Genomic DNA, 10,595 nt, shown 5'->3' with positions numbered 1-10,595 from the left:
AGCAGAGGACCTGAGGATACGAGAACGTTTCCTTACCAGCAAGATGATTCCTTTGAGGACGAGTTTTGAGTCTACGCCCACGTTCAGGAGCTCAAGGCATAGCTTGTCAAACTTCTCAGGCGTGAGTTTGTTGAGTATGCTAGAAAAAAAGAAGAAGGATGAGAAGAAGATGTTAGCGTGACGTAAGAACATCAAGAAGGGGTTTTAACGTGCGTTTAGTTGCATGTGGCGATGGTTGTTAGGAGTTAAAGTAACAGTAAACAGCCAATACTTTATCAACAAGCATAAACCTGTGAACACGGAGACAAGCGTTACAATCTATATTTTTATTAAAAAAATATTATTAAAAATATAAATACATTTTAATCCTGTTCTGAATTTGGTCTCCTTTTAAATACAAAATTAAAAAGTGATTATTTAGTAAATGGAAAAGAACCAAAGCGATAATAGTCGTAGTAGCGCTAACGTGCTAACATTAGCATCTCTATTTTAAGTCAAACTCACTAACTTATTGTTTTGTAGTGCATTACGTATCAGTCGTAGTCTTTAAAACAAAATAATCATCAAACCACCACTTAATGATCTCATTCTGCAGCTTTGTTTCATGTGCTAAGACAGAGCCAATTAATAAAGCTTTATTAATCCACAGGCTTTGTTTCCTAAATCTCATTATCCACACGGTCCTCCTCCTTTACTGGCTCTGTTGTTGTCTAACAGAGAGCGGCGTGTGAGTTTCTGTCGGACACCTCCATGTTCTGAGATCCGGCGGTTAACTTTTTATTTCAGTATATAATAAAAACCAGGAGAACGGCAGTTTATGCACAATCATTTTTGCCACGTTTGGTTGACCCTGCTGGCTCTAACTTCTGCGTCTCGTGGTGGACAGTGGTGGACAGTGGTGGACAGCAGCAGCAGCAGCTCGCCGACATTCCTACAGGAAACGCTGTCCTCTCCGTTTCCTGCTTGAAAACATCGCCTGACAAAGAGGCGAAAGAGGCTTAAGTGCCTTTAGCAAAAGCACATGCTCTCTTAGTGACTGCTGAACTGTCTCTGAAGCGGACATTTGATTTTCTGACAGGAACAATATATACACGTTCTTTAAAAAAAAAAAGGGGACATATGATCATTTTAAGGTTCATACTTGTATTTGGGGGTTCTACTAGAACACGTTTACATGATTTAATGTCCAAAAAACACATTTTTTCCTCATACAGTCTGTCTGAATACATCTCTCTTATGTTATGTTGGTAAACCCTGCACAAGCACCGAGTAGACGAGTTTTTCCACGATCTGTCCCCTTTTAAGTCCTCCCGACCTCAAGTCCTCCGTCACAAACACCGATCCACATTTCAGGATTAGCGTTCAAACGTCTTTCTTCAGGAGAGCTCTTCCGGCCGAATCCCGGACGTAATTTGTCAGAGCCGACCCGCACTAACCGTTTGTCAGCCGGGTTCTGTAAACGCTGCTAAAACTGAACCGAAATGACTCTAGCGCCAACAATCCTTCAGCCACAAGGCATCAGGACACTCGCTCACTGTGTCCAGGTAAGTCTGGACGAAAGGTCGAGGAGGAGAAGCTTTTCATGTCCCTCGGGGCGGAGAGTTAACTCGACTCTTACCCTCTCACTTTCCTGAAGATTGCATCGTGTCTCTCTTTTTCGGTGCTGGAGTTGACATCTCGTCTAGTGCTTCGTGAAGGAACCCATCTCTGAACGCTTTGCCCTGGGGTTTTCCCCAGGAACTCGCTGTTAAAGTACAAAGAGAGACAGAGAGACACACACTGAGTACCGCAGAACCTGGAGACTTCACGGCTGGTACAGAAAAATACAGTACAGTTATTGTTCTAGCATAAAATCTAACCCATTTCATAATCATCTTATACGTGACTCGTACTATATAAACGCTGCACTACCAGGTCCATCAACTTGTGTCTATCTTGGAAAAAAAAAACAATAATCAGCAGCAATAAGAAAAGAACCACATACAAGCTGCTAAGAGGGACTTTTGTTTAGAGTTGGTTTTGGCTCCCCCTGTGGATGAAAGCGGGAGCATTCGAGAGCACCAGAGTCCCTTTAGAAACCCTTTCAGTCGACCGCAGGAGGGTCCGACTAGTCTACCCACAGCGGTCTACCCCCCCATTCTGCTGCCGGAGCTACGACTGCAGGTTGAAGGTGGCAGCAAAGCCGTAGATCTCAGACTGCCCAGTTGGTAAACATGCATGTTCTGTCTGCAGCCGACTGACCTCCAGTAACAGGACTTCTGGGTATTCAAAATAAAGAGTTTCCTGGAATTCGGGCCTTTTAAATCAACACAGTTGTCTCAAACCTACCGATGAAGTCACTATACATCAAGTGTGCTCTGGGAAAAAAAAATTCCAAAAAGGACAAACCTGTTGCCGACAGTCTTGGGATAGTGCTGAGGTGCGCCCCTACCACCTCCTCCCCCCGAAGAAGCACTGCAGAAGCAACAACATTTGTTAACATTTTGAAACGCCACAAATAATAAAAAACAATCTGTAAGAATACAATCAGCTGTAAAGATGTAAAAAAAAAAAAAAAAAAAAAAAAAAAAAAAAGCCTTCGTCAAAACGGACACATCCTGGCACTCGATCAAGGTCAAAAACGATCGATTGTAACGAAACAATGAACCGTTGACCGACTGAAAGTCAGAACTAATTAGGAGCAACGACTCGGCCTGGCTAACGGCGTCATGAATTAACATTGCATGACTGCAGCAATCGGCTGTTTGAGAGCCGGAGATGCGGCTTCAAGACGGAACAACGCACTCGACTCAAAGAGAGACGGCGTGTGCGTTAATCACGAGTCCGTCAGCCGAGCAGAACAAAGCCCAGAGGAGTGGACTCTACATGTGGATGTATAACCGAGGCGTCACCGCTCACACGTTCCACACGGCGTCTCACAGCTCTGGGATTTCCAGTCATCACTTGATTTGGTTTTGCGTGACACAACCTGCATGTTTGTCTACTTCCACCCTCTAGTGGAGCCGTTTAACCAGCTGGAGGTTCACTTAGCGTTTAGACAGGTTGGTCATTTTACTAACATTTTAGTTTTAATAAATCTTTCCGGGGTTTTTTTTGGCACAGCCCTGCAGTAGTGTGTTGGCCTTTGTTGACGATTTTAAAAGAATGTATTATTGATGAACCCACGTTTGAGAAGTTGCTTCTTTAATGCACACAAATTAGTCAATTTGGATGAGCTTAATGTTGCTGAACGTTCCCCTAAAAGCATGCGCTGTAAATCTAAATTATTAAGAAGAGAAGTGAAGCTCCTTTCCCTCTGGACAAAAGAGCCTGTGAACACACGGCGTCGGTCTTTAGTGGGAAAAGTTACAACTTGCATCTATTCCTGGTGACAAATCGATGCAGGAGTCACAGTTCACTGGGTCCAACAGGGATTTGGACAATCGAAGTTTATTAACGTACAAAACATAAAAGATACTCTCCTCAAAGCCACCGGACTGACGTCATTCTAGCTCTCGGATCATCAAACTCAACAGAAACAAAACAAAACTCATCATAACAGTCTTTGTATGTCTTTACACATCTCCAATAATCACCAACTCTGGTTTGAGAGTTTAAAAGAGGCCGAATAAGAAACAAAAGAAGAAGAAGAAGAAGAAGAACTAACCACTGAACCAGTCTCACTGTTCACTACGCCTGCTGCTTCTGGTGCCGCTTCAATGGACCAAAACACTAAAGCGGCGAAACCAAAACTAGGGCGCCGCGCACGGCTTCAGGCGCAGCGGAGAAGCAGAACAGGTTGTTCTTCACACTGCGCTGCTGTGGCGTTATCGACATCACGCTCTATTAATACTCAAACGTCCAAGTCAATGGAGCACATCGGGGCGGCGACAGACCGACTACTTGTGTGTGTGCGCGTGTGTGTGTGTGTGTGTGTGTGTGTGTGTGTGTGTGTGTGTGTGTGTGTGTGTGTGTGTATATATATATATATATATATTCGGGGGCGTCTGAGAGCCTTGTGAAGTTATTTCTAATGCATTTTTTTTCTTCTTCCGAGACAGATCAATGATAAACCAATTTGCCAACCGACAAATAACATATTGAAAATATACATTACTGGTAGCAAATGAGACGGCAACCTTCAATCCCCCCCAAAAACAGAAGAACGCATCTAACACACGGTGTCCCGGATCATTTGAGGGCCTCAATCTAGTCATTTTAAAAACTGAATCCAAGGTTTGACAGTGACTCTAAACTGTCAACACCAATATTCAGAACCCCCCCCCCCATGGTTCATCATGTCTACCGTGCCCCCCCCCCCCCTTTACAAAAAAAAGGTCTCCGACAGCCATTTTGAGCCTTCCCACATCCTGCTTTGTTCCAAAGGCCGGAAGTTCCTGCCCAAAAAACGCTAGCAGAGACGCTAACCATGGATTAAAAATAGGAAGAAAAAAATAAATAAAAGGATGTCCTTGTTTTTATTTTTGGGTCATTACCTGAAACGAGAAGCACCCCCTTCTGCAATCACACTCTCCACTTTGGCGGCTTGACAATGAAGAATACTCAAAAGAATAAGAATAATAGGGAGGGATGGGGGGGGAACGGTGCTGAGGAAGAGAGAGAGAGAGAAAAAAAAAGGGAGGGCAATTAGTCACTGCGATGCACACTGGTAGGCTACATCAATAGCCCCGACGTTACAGAGGGCAAGAGGAGTCATCCAACGATGTCAGTTAAACAGCTGAGCTCGATAAACAACTCGGATCTTTGTTCCAGGCCTCCCCGCTAGTGACACATCTAATCATTACGCAACGCACGAAGGGAATTACAAACACGACACGTTACACAATCCAACTTTAGTAGCATTAGTTGGAGTATTTTTTTTTAAAAGTGTGCTTTGCACAATAACAACAAAATGCCCCCCCCCCCCCCCCCAAAAAAAAAAAACGGTAGAATTGCGTTGCTCTTCTTTGCTCTGCTGCAACAAAAGCAAAAGATGCGTCAGCTAACCGGCTAACGCTAACATTCACTCGCTGTAGTTGGGTTTGCTAAATCCATAAGTTAGCTAACATCACGTCATTGGTCAGATGTTTTTATTTTTTTTTAACAACAACGGTTTAGTCGGTTGTGTAACCATATGAGAGGATAAGAGGTTTGCAGTTAGCGTATCATTGGAATAGTGTATTAGCTGTCCAAACCGAGATGCACTGTGTCGGTTTGCTTTTGTTTTGGTTTTTTTAGATCCGAGAACCTGCAAACCTAACGGGTACCGTTGCACCATTATGCAGTAAACTGGGGCAGCGCAGCGTGGTTAGCGGCTAATAATATATCCAGTCGGCTGTGCTTGTAGCCATCCCATCATGGCTGATACTATTAAGACGCCATTTTCTACTCGAATGTAAATCAGCTGAGCCATCGGTAAAGCTAAGCTAAATTTGCCGGCGCCTAAGCTTTTAGCGTTCCTGTTCTCCGGTTAGCTTTGAAGCGAGCTTATGTCAGACGTTTGGTATCTTTAGCCAGCTAGCAGACGCCATTTTGGATGAGCCGGTGCACGGTTTTGCAAGGGAGAAGAAAACAAAAATCTGCCTTACCTTTACCAAAGAAACTTCAGTTTTATGTTGTTGTGTGACTACCAAGGAAGAAATAAGACGGTTGTAAAGGGGGGCGGGGAGGGGCGGGGTATGCGACGGATATCAGGAGAGCTAAAAAGCAGAAAGATGACCGCACAAACACACACATCAATCCGCTACTTGCTGCCTGGCTTGTTTGCGCTAGCTAGCTGGTAAGACTGCTGCCTTATGGGGACGGAGGAGTCACCAATTTGCACTCGGCACGTAGTTTGTTGCCATGTCAATCCTGGCCAATCACAAGAAAGATATGGGTTTTTTTTTTTAAGGCGTTTCCGGTAACACATATCATCCAATGAGAGGCGTCGTTGAACAAAAAAGGGGCCGCCTCCTTTTATGTGATTGACACACAATTTAACATCTGCAGTGCAGGAAAAGATATTGGTTATTTGCTAATTAAAAGGAGATAAAGGCATTAATTAAATTACTACTTAGTAAAGGATTAATAATAATAACAATAATAATTATATTATAATTATAAATATAATTTTTTTAATATAAATTATATTATATGATTATATTATATAATAATTATTATTATATTATAGAAATATTATATATTATATAAATATAAATATTTATATAATTATAGATATTATAATAATAATTCAGTTCCTTCAAATTATTGTAACATTCTTAATAAAGAAGTGGAACAATATATAGGAATTCAGGATATAGAAAACATCTTTGCTTATATTTTTCATATGAGCTGAAGTTGTTTTTAGGAAATTACAAATAAGTCATATAAATGAATAACGTACCTTTGATTTTTCCTTTGGCAATTATGTATCATATTATCTGTTTGTCTCATTATTTTATGATTCAACAGATGCAGCATATTCTCATCTACTTAAAGTGTGTAGTTGTATTTGTTTACTTTAATTTGCACACATATACACACATACACACATTTAAATTCACCTCATTGGCCTGAGTTTGGTAGATTTCCACTTATAGAAAGGCCAAACAACATACCATATTATATTAACGACATTCAGTACTTCCTGCCATAAAAGCAATAAAAAAAACACTAAATCCAAAACATTTAATTCTCAGAATCAATACTACATAAATCATCAGAAAAGAATTATGGGCCAGTTTCAGGGTTCAGACAGGCCTTATGACTTTTGATGGATGCAGCAATCAGGAGGCTTGAACTCGTTCCCTTTTGTTTAGGAGCTCATCCGCCCCGCTACCTTCTGAGCTGAAAACCCACTGTCCGCTGCCAATCACAGTCCAGTGTCGGAACAGTTAAAACGGACTTCATTTCGACTTCCTCCACAACTGGAGCCGCATCATTCCAAGCCTAGGGCAAACTGCGGCACATCAGTCATTCTGCCGAGGAGGCCAGGGGTCACGGCCTCCTCTTCTCCGTGCAGCCAGGAAAATAATTGGCCACCTCCATCACCCCGGACACCCTAAAACTCCCCCTGGGCACTTCCAGCTAATCAGCCCCCTCCACCACCTCATCTTTACTGCCAAGAAAACGCAAACGGAAAATGCTTTTTGTGGAATCATTGCAACATACTCAACATTTACCTCTTAAAATGAAAGGATTTGTCATTTAGTGGAGATGTTTGAAGTTACTTTTCAGCCGTACAGGTCACGTGTCTCAAAGGCAACGCGTAGCACCGTAGTGAGGTCTTTGGAAAATTTCATTTAAATGCAAATTCTAACAAGCGTAATGGCCGGGTTTCGTAAAAGAAAACCAAAACATCAACCGCTTTCACGACAAATCAGAGGAATTAGTTGGTGGTGTTGTGCTGAAATGTACATACAATATTAACAAAAAAAAAGCAGGAATCTATAGCTCTCTTTCGGCCCGCTCGTGGTTGTTTTTGCCGGGTTTTCATTCCAAACCAGCGCTACGGCGGTCGGATTAAATGGTTATTTTTTTTCCTCCTCTCTTGTTCAAGGTGAGACGAGCTAAATGAGCCGCTGTAACGTTCGCTTGAGAGGAACCCCGCGGTTATGTTCCCAGTGGGCGTCTGAAAGGGCGGAGAGGAAAAACACAACAACCGCTGAGACGCAGGAGACGACAAGACATCAGTTTAGAAAGGTGACTTGTGCACAGTGGAGCGACCAAACGCGGCAATTTCTTTTTTTACAATAGTTGATATAGGCAGTGACATTGGCAATATATATATATATATATATATATATATATATATATATATATATATATATACGATGACGTGTCTGAACTGCATGTTGCATCTTTAAACGATTGCAGAGATAACCCCAGAACCTGTATGTGAGATCCACAAATCACACATTCAGGTATGCACACAACCTGCCGAGGCCCTTTACTTTGAAAGAGGTGGAATGTAGGAGAAAACTCAGAATGATCCCCACAATAAAGCAACACACACACACACACACACACACACACACACACACACACACACACACACACACACACACACACACACAGGTTAGATCTGAAAGGGAAGGATAGATAAAAACATAAAATGCGCTTCTTTATAGAAACCATCTTGTGATGGGATCACACCAGCCGGACCAGGGGTGTGAACGGAGGATAGAAACTCCCTCTCTACCCTCCATACTTCCAGCACAGTTGCTCATATAGTGGTGGCCTAAAGTGTGTAAGTGTGTGTGTGTGTGTGTGTGTGTGTGTGTGTGTGTGTGTGAGAGACTTAGTTGTTATACCCACTAAACACCCGTAAAGTTGTGTGACGGACAGACGGACAGATAACACCTGGCAAAGGACCACATGGAGGTCTCCAGGACCACATTTTCCCAGAATGCCACACACACACACACACACACACACACACACACACACACACACACACAGACGCACAAGGTGAAATACCAACAAAATGATATTTTCTATTCGACGTAAACTATATGTAAACGTATTTTCTTAGGTATCTGATGATTGCTGACGTCTGCTGTCAAGTCTGTGTTTGATCATGTGACATGACAATACTCTATGGAAGCTAGTCCTGATAGCTCTCTATTGGACCTCTCTACTTTCCCAATACAACAGCCTAAGTAACTCTTTTGACTGTAACATGTATGTATAGGCTTAATGGTGCATGCGTGCACTAAGGCCTGGGTATTTGCTCGACTTTGTGTTGGGTATTGCGTATAAAACGTAGTTCACTGCATCATCCACTAGAGGGCAGGATGAGCCTTCCGGTTGAGAGGAAAGACATAAAAAAGGGGTTGATGGACTTCTGCTCCGTCCTTCTGTCCTCCATTAGGGTTGCACTCTCAGCCATGAATCCCATTACCTTCCACCTATCATAACCACTGACTTCAAACCCAAGCAAGACACAATAAAACACACGTGTGCCGTACTCTTGACATCTTCCATCATGTTGTTCTCTTCTTCTTCTTCTTCTTCTTTTTATCCCTCTCTCGTCACTGCTCTCCAGACTTCCTTTAGGAAAACCTTTCACGCTGCAGGTCTGCAGCAGCCCGCCTTATTGCTTTATGAGGATAACGATCTCTGACCCAATTAGCTGTCTTTATTAAATAACAGTCCACTGGACCTCATTTTAAACCACCAGCCAAACACCATGCCTCCGCCTCGCCCTCTGTGTTTTTAAAAGTACAAAGTGATTACAGATTTAATTAGCCGAGGACCCGGCCTCCATATCCATACCGGTGTTTGTGCAGCGCTTGGAGACACAGAAGCCGCGGCTTTGTGACGATAACTTGCAAGGGGAGGTGGGAAAAAAAAGGGTTGGGCTTAGGTTTTCTGAGAGTACGTCCACATGATAGCATCATAATGTATCTATGATTTATCTCTTTTCTGTTGCGTATCTTCCCACTTTCGGTTGTCAGAACAAAGAGTAAATAGTGATCCAATCGGGGGTCATGAATGACATTTAAATGGCACATCAACGTTCTTTGTTGCTGCAGACTTCGTTTTGGCTGCTTTGGTCTTTAGATGGAGATTTCTCATGAATTTGAGTCACATTCTAGTCCTTTTCATCCTCCATAGCTTTAGCCCAGCTTTAGTTGACGAAAAAAGTAATTTCATTTTAATCAACTTTAGTCATTAAGTCAAAACTGGTTTCTCTCCTAATATTATGAGCTATTTTTTAATTTAGTCTTAGTCCTTGTCCTTTCATCAGATTATATTGAACATTTCTGGTCTGGCCAAAAAACCCAATAATTCTGTCATTTTAGTTAAACTTAGTTCACATTAGAGTTTTTTTTAAAACTATCATTATCTGTCGGTGCTGCTCTGAGACGTCACCAAATCCCGACATTATCATGATGAAGTTTCTGACAAATTAAAAACATGACAATAACGATTTATTATAATAACTTATTACATGAGATTTATCCACTCTGGAGACCACTTTGAAAAAAAACAACAACAACAACTCATCTTTTGGTTGCTGGAAACTCTGACTTCAAAAGCTGAACATACGGACACAGATACCTGCTCCGGTCCATTGCAGATATCATAGACATGAAGAGAATCATTTGAGCTTCAACACGGATGAAAGACCAAAGGGAGGGACAAACAGATGCTGGACTTAAGCGCTGCTTAAGTCCAGCATCTTGTGACCAGCATCTATGGTCACATAGGTATATAAATATATATATATATATATATATATATATTACAAATAAAACATAATGTACAGAACCACTTCCTGCTCTGCACTGTGTGATTTTCCCACCCAGGCATGGCAGCAATCCTTCATTCCTACTTTGTTCTACTTCAGAAACATTTGCTGTCGTTCTATAAATGTCTCTGCTTGCCATAAATCAAAATAATAAAAAAGAGGCAAATATTTTACAGGAGAGGGAAATATGCCGTGTACAGTATAAGAGCAGACGAATGGGGGTTGTCGCTCCGGTCTAAAACGCTGAGTAAAGCTGTCACACACCGCGAGCGTCAAACTTAAGCTTTTTTTTTTTACTCGCGCTTCTCTCAGCGGGAGTTAAAAGAAGCCTTTGAAAGAAGCAGGTACTGTCAAACCCCCGCGAGGAGGGGCTGATACA

The 10,595-nt window shown here is 42.1% G+C and overlaps 1 long non-coding RNA gene across 1 annotated transcript; it reads right to left on the bottom strand.

The window, feature by feature from the left end:
- Window positions 1–42: 42 nt before the first annotated feature.
- LOC137868038 (uncharacterized) lies at window positions 43–5,783 on the bottom strand. Its single transcript, XR_011102198.1, has 5 exons — window positions 5,568–5,783; window positions 4,476–4,586; window positions 2,389–2,454; window positions 1,619–1,744; window positions 43–139 (listed from the first exon to the last, which is right to left on the bottom strand). It is a non-coding gene; the product is annotated as an uncharacterized lncRNA (long non-coding RNA).
- Window positions 5,784–10,595: the final 4,812 nt, after the last annotated feature.

This window comes from Cebidichthys violaceus, unplaced genomic scaffold, assembly GCF_023349555.1.
Source record: "Cebidichthys violaceus isolate CVI_PGR_0920_01 unplaced genomic scaffold, fCebVio1.0.p SCAF_94, whole genome shotgun sequence".
Lineage (NCBI taxonomy): Eukaryota > Metazoa > Chordata > Actinopteri > Perciformes > Stichaeidae > Cebidichthys > Cebidichthys violaceus.
Note: the sequence above shows the minus strand (reverse complement) of the source record. Positions and strands in the feature narration are given on the sequence as shown.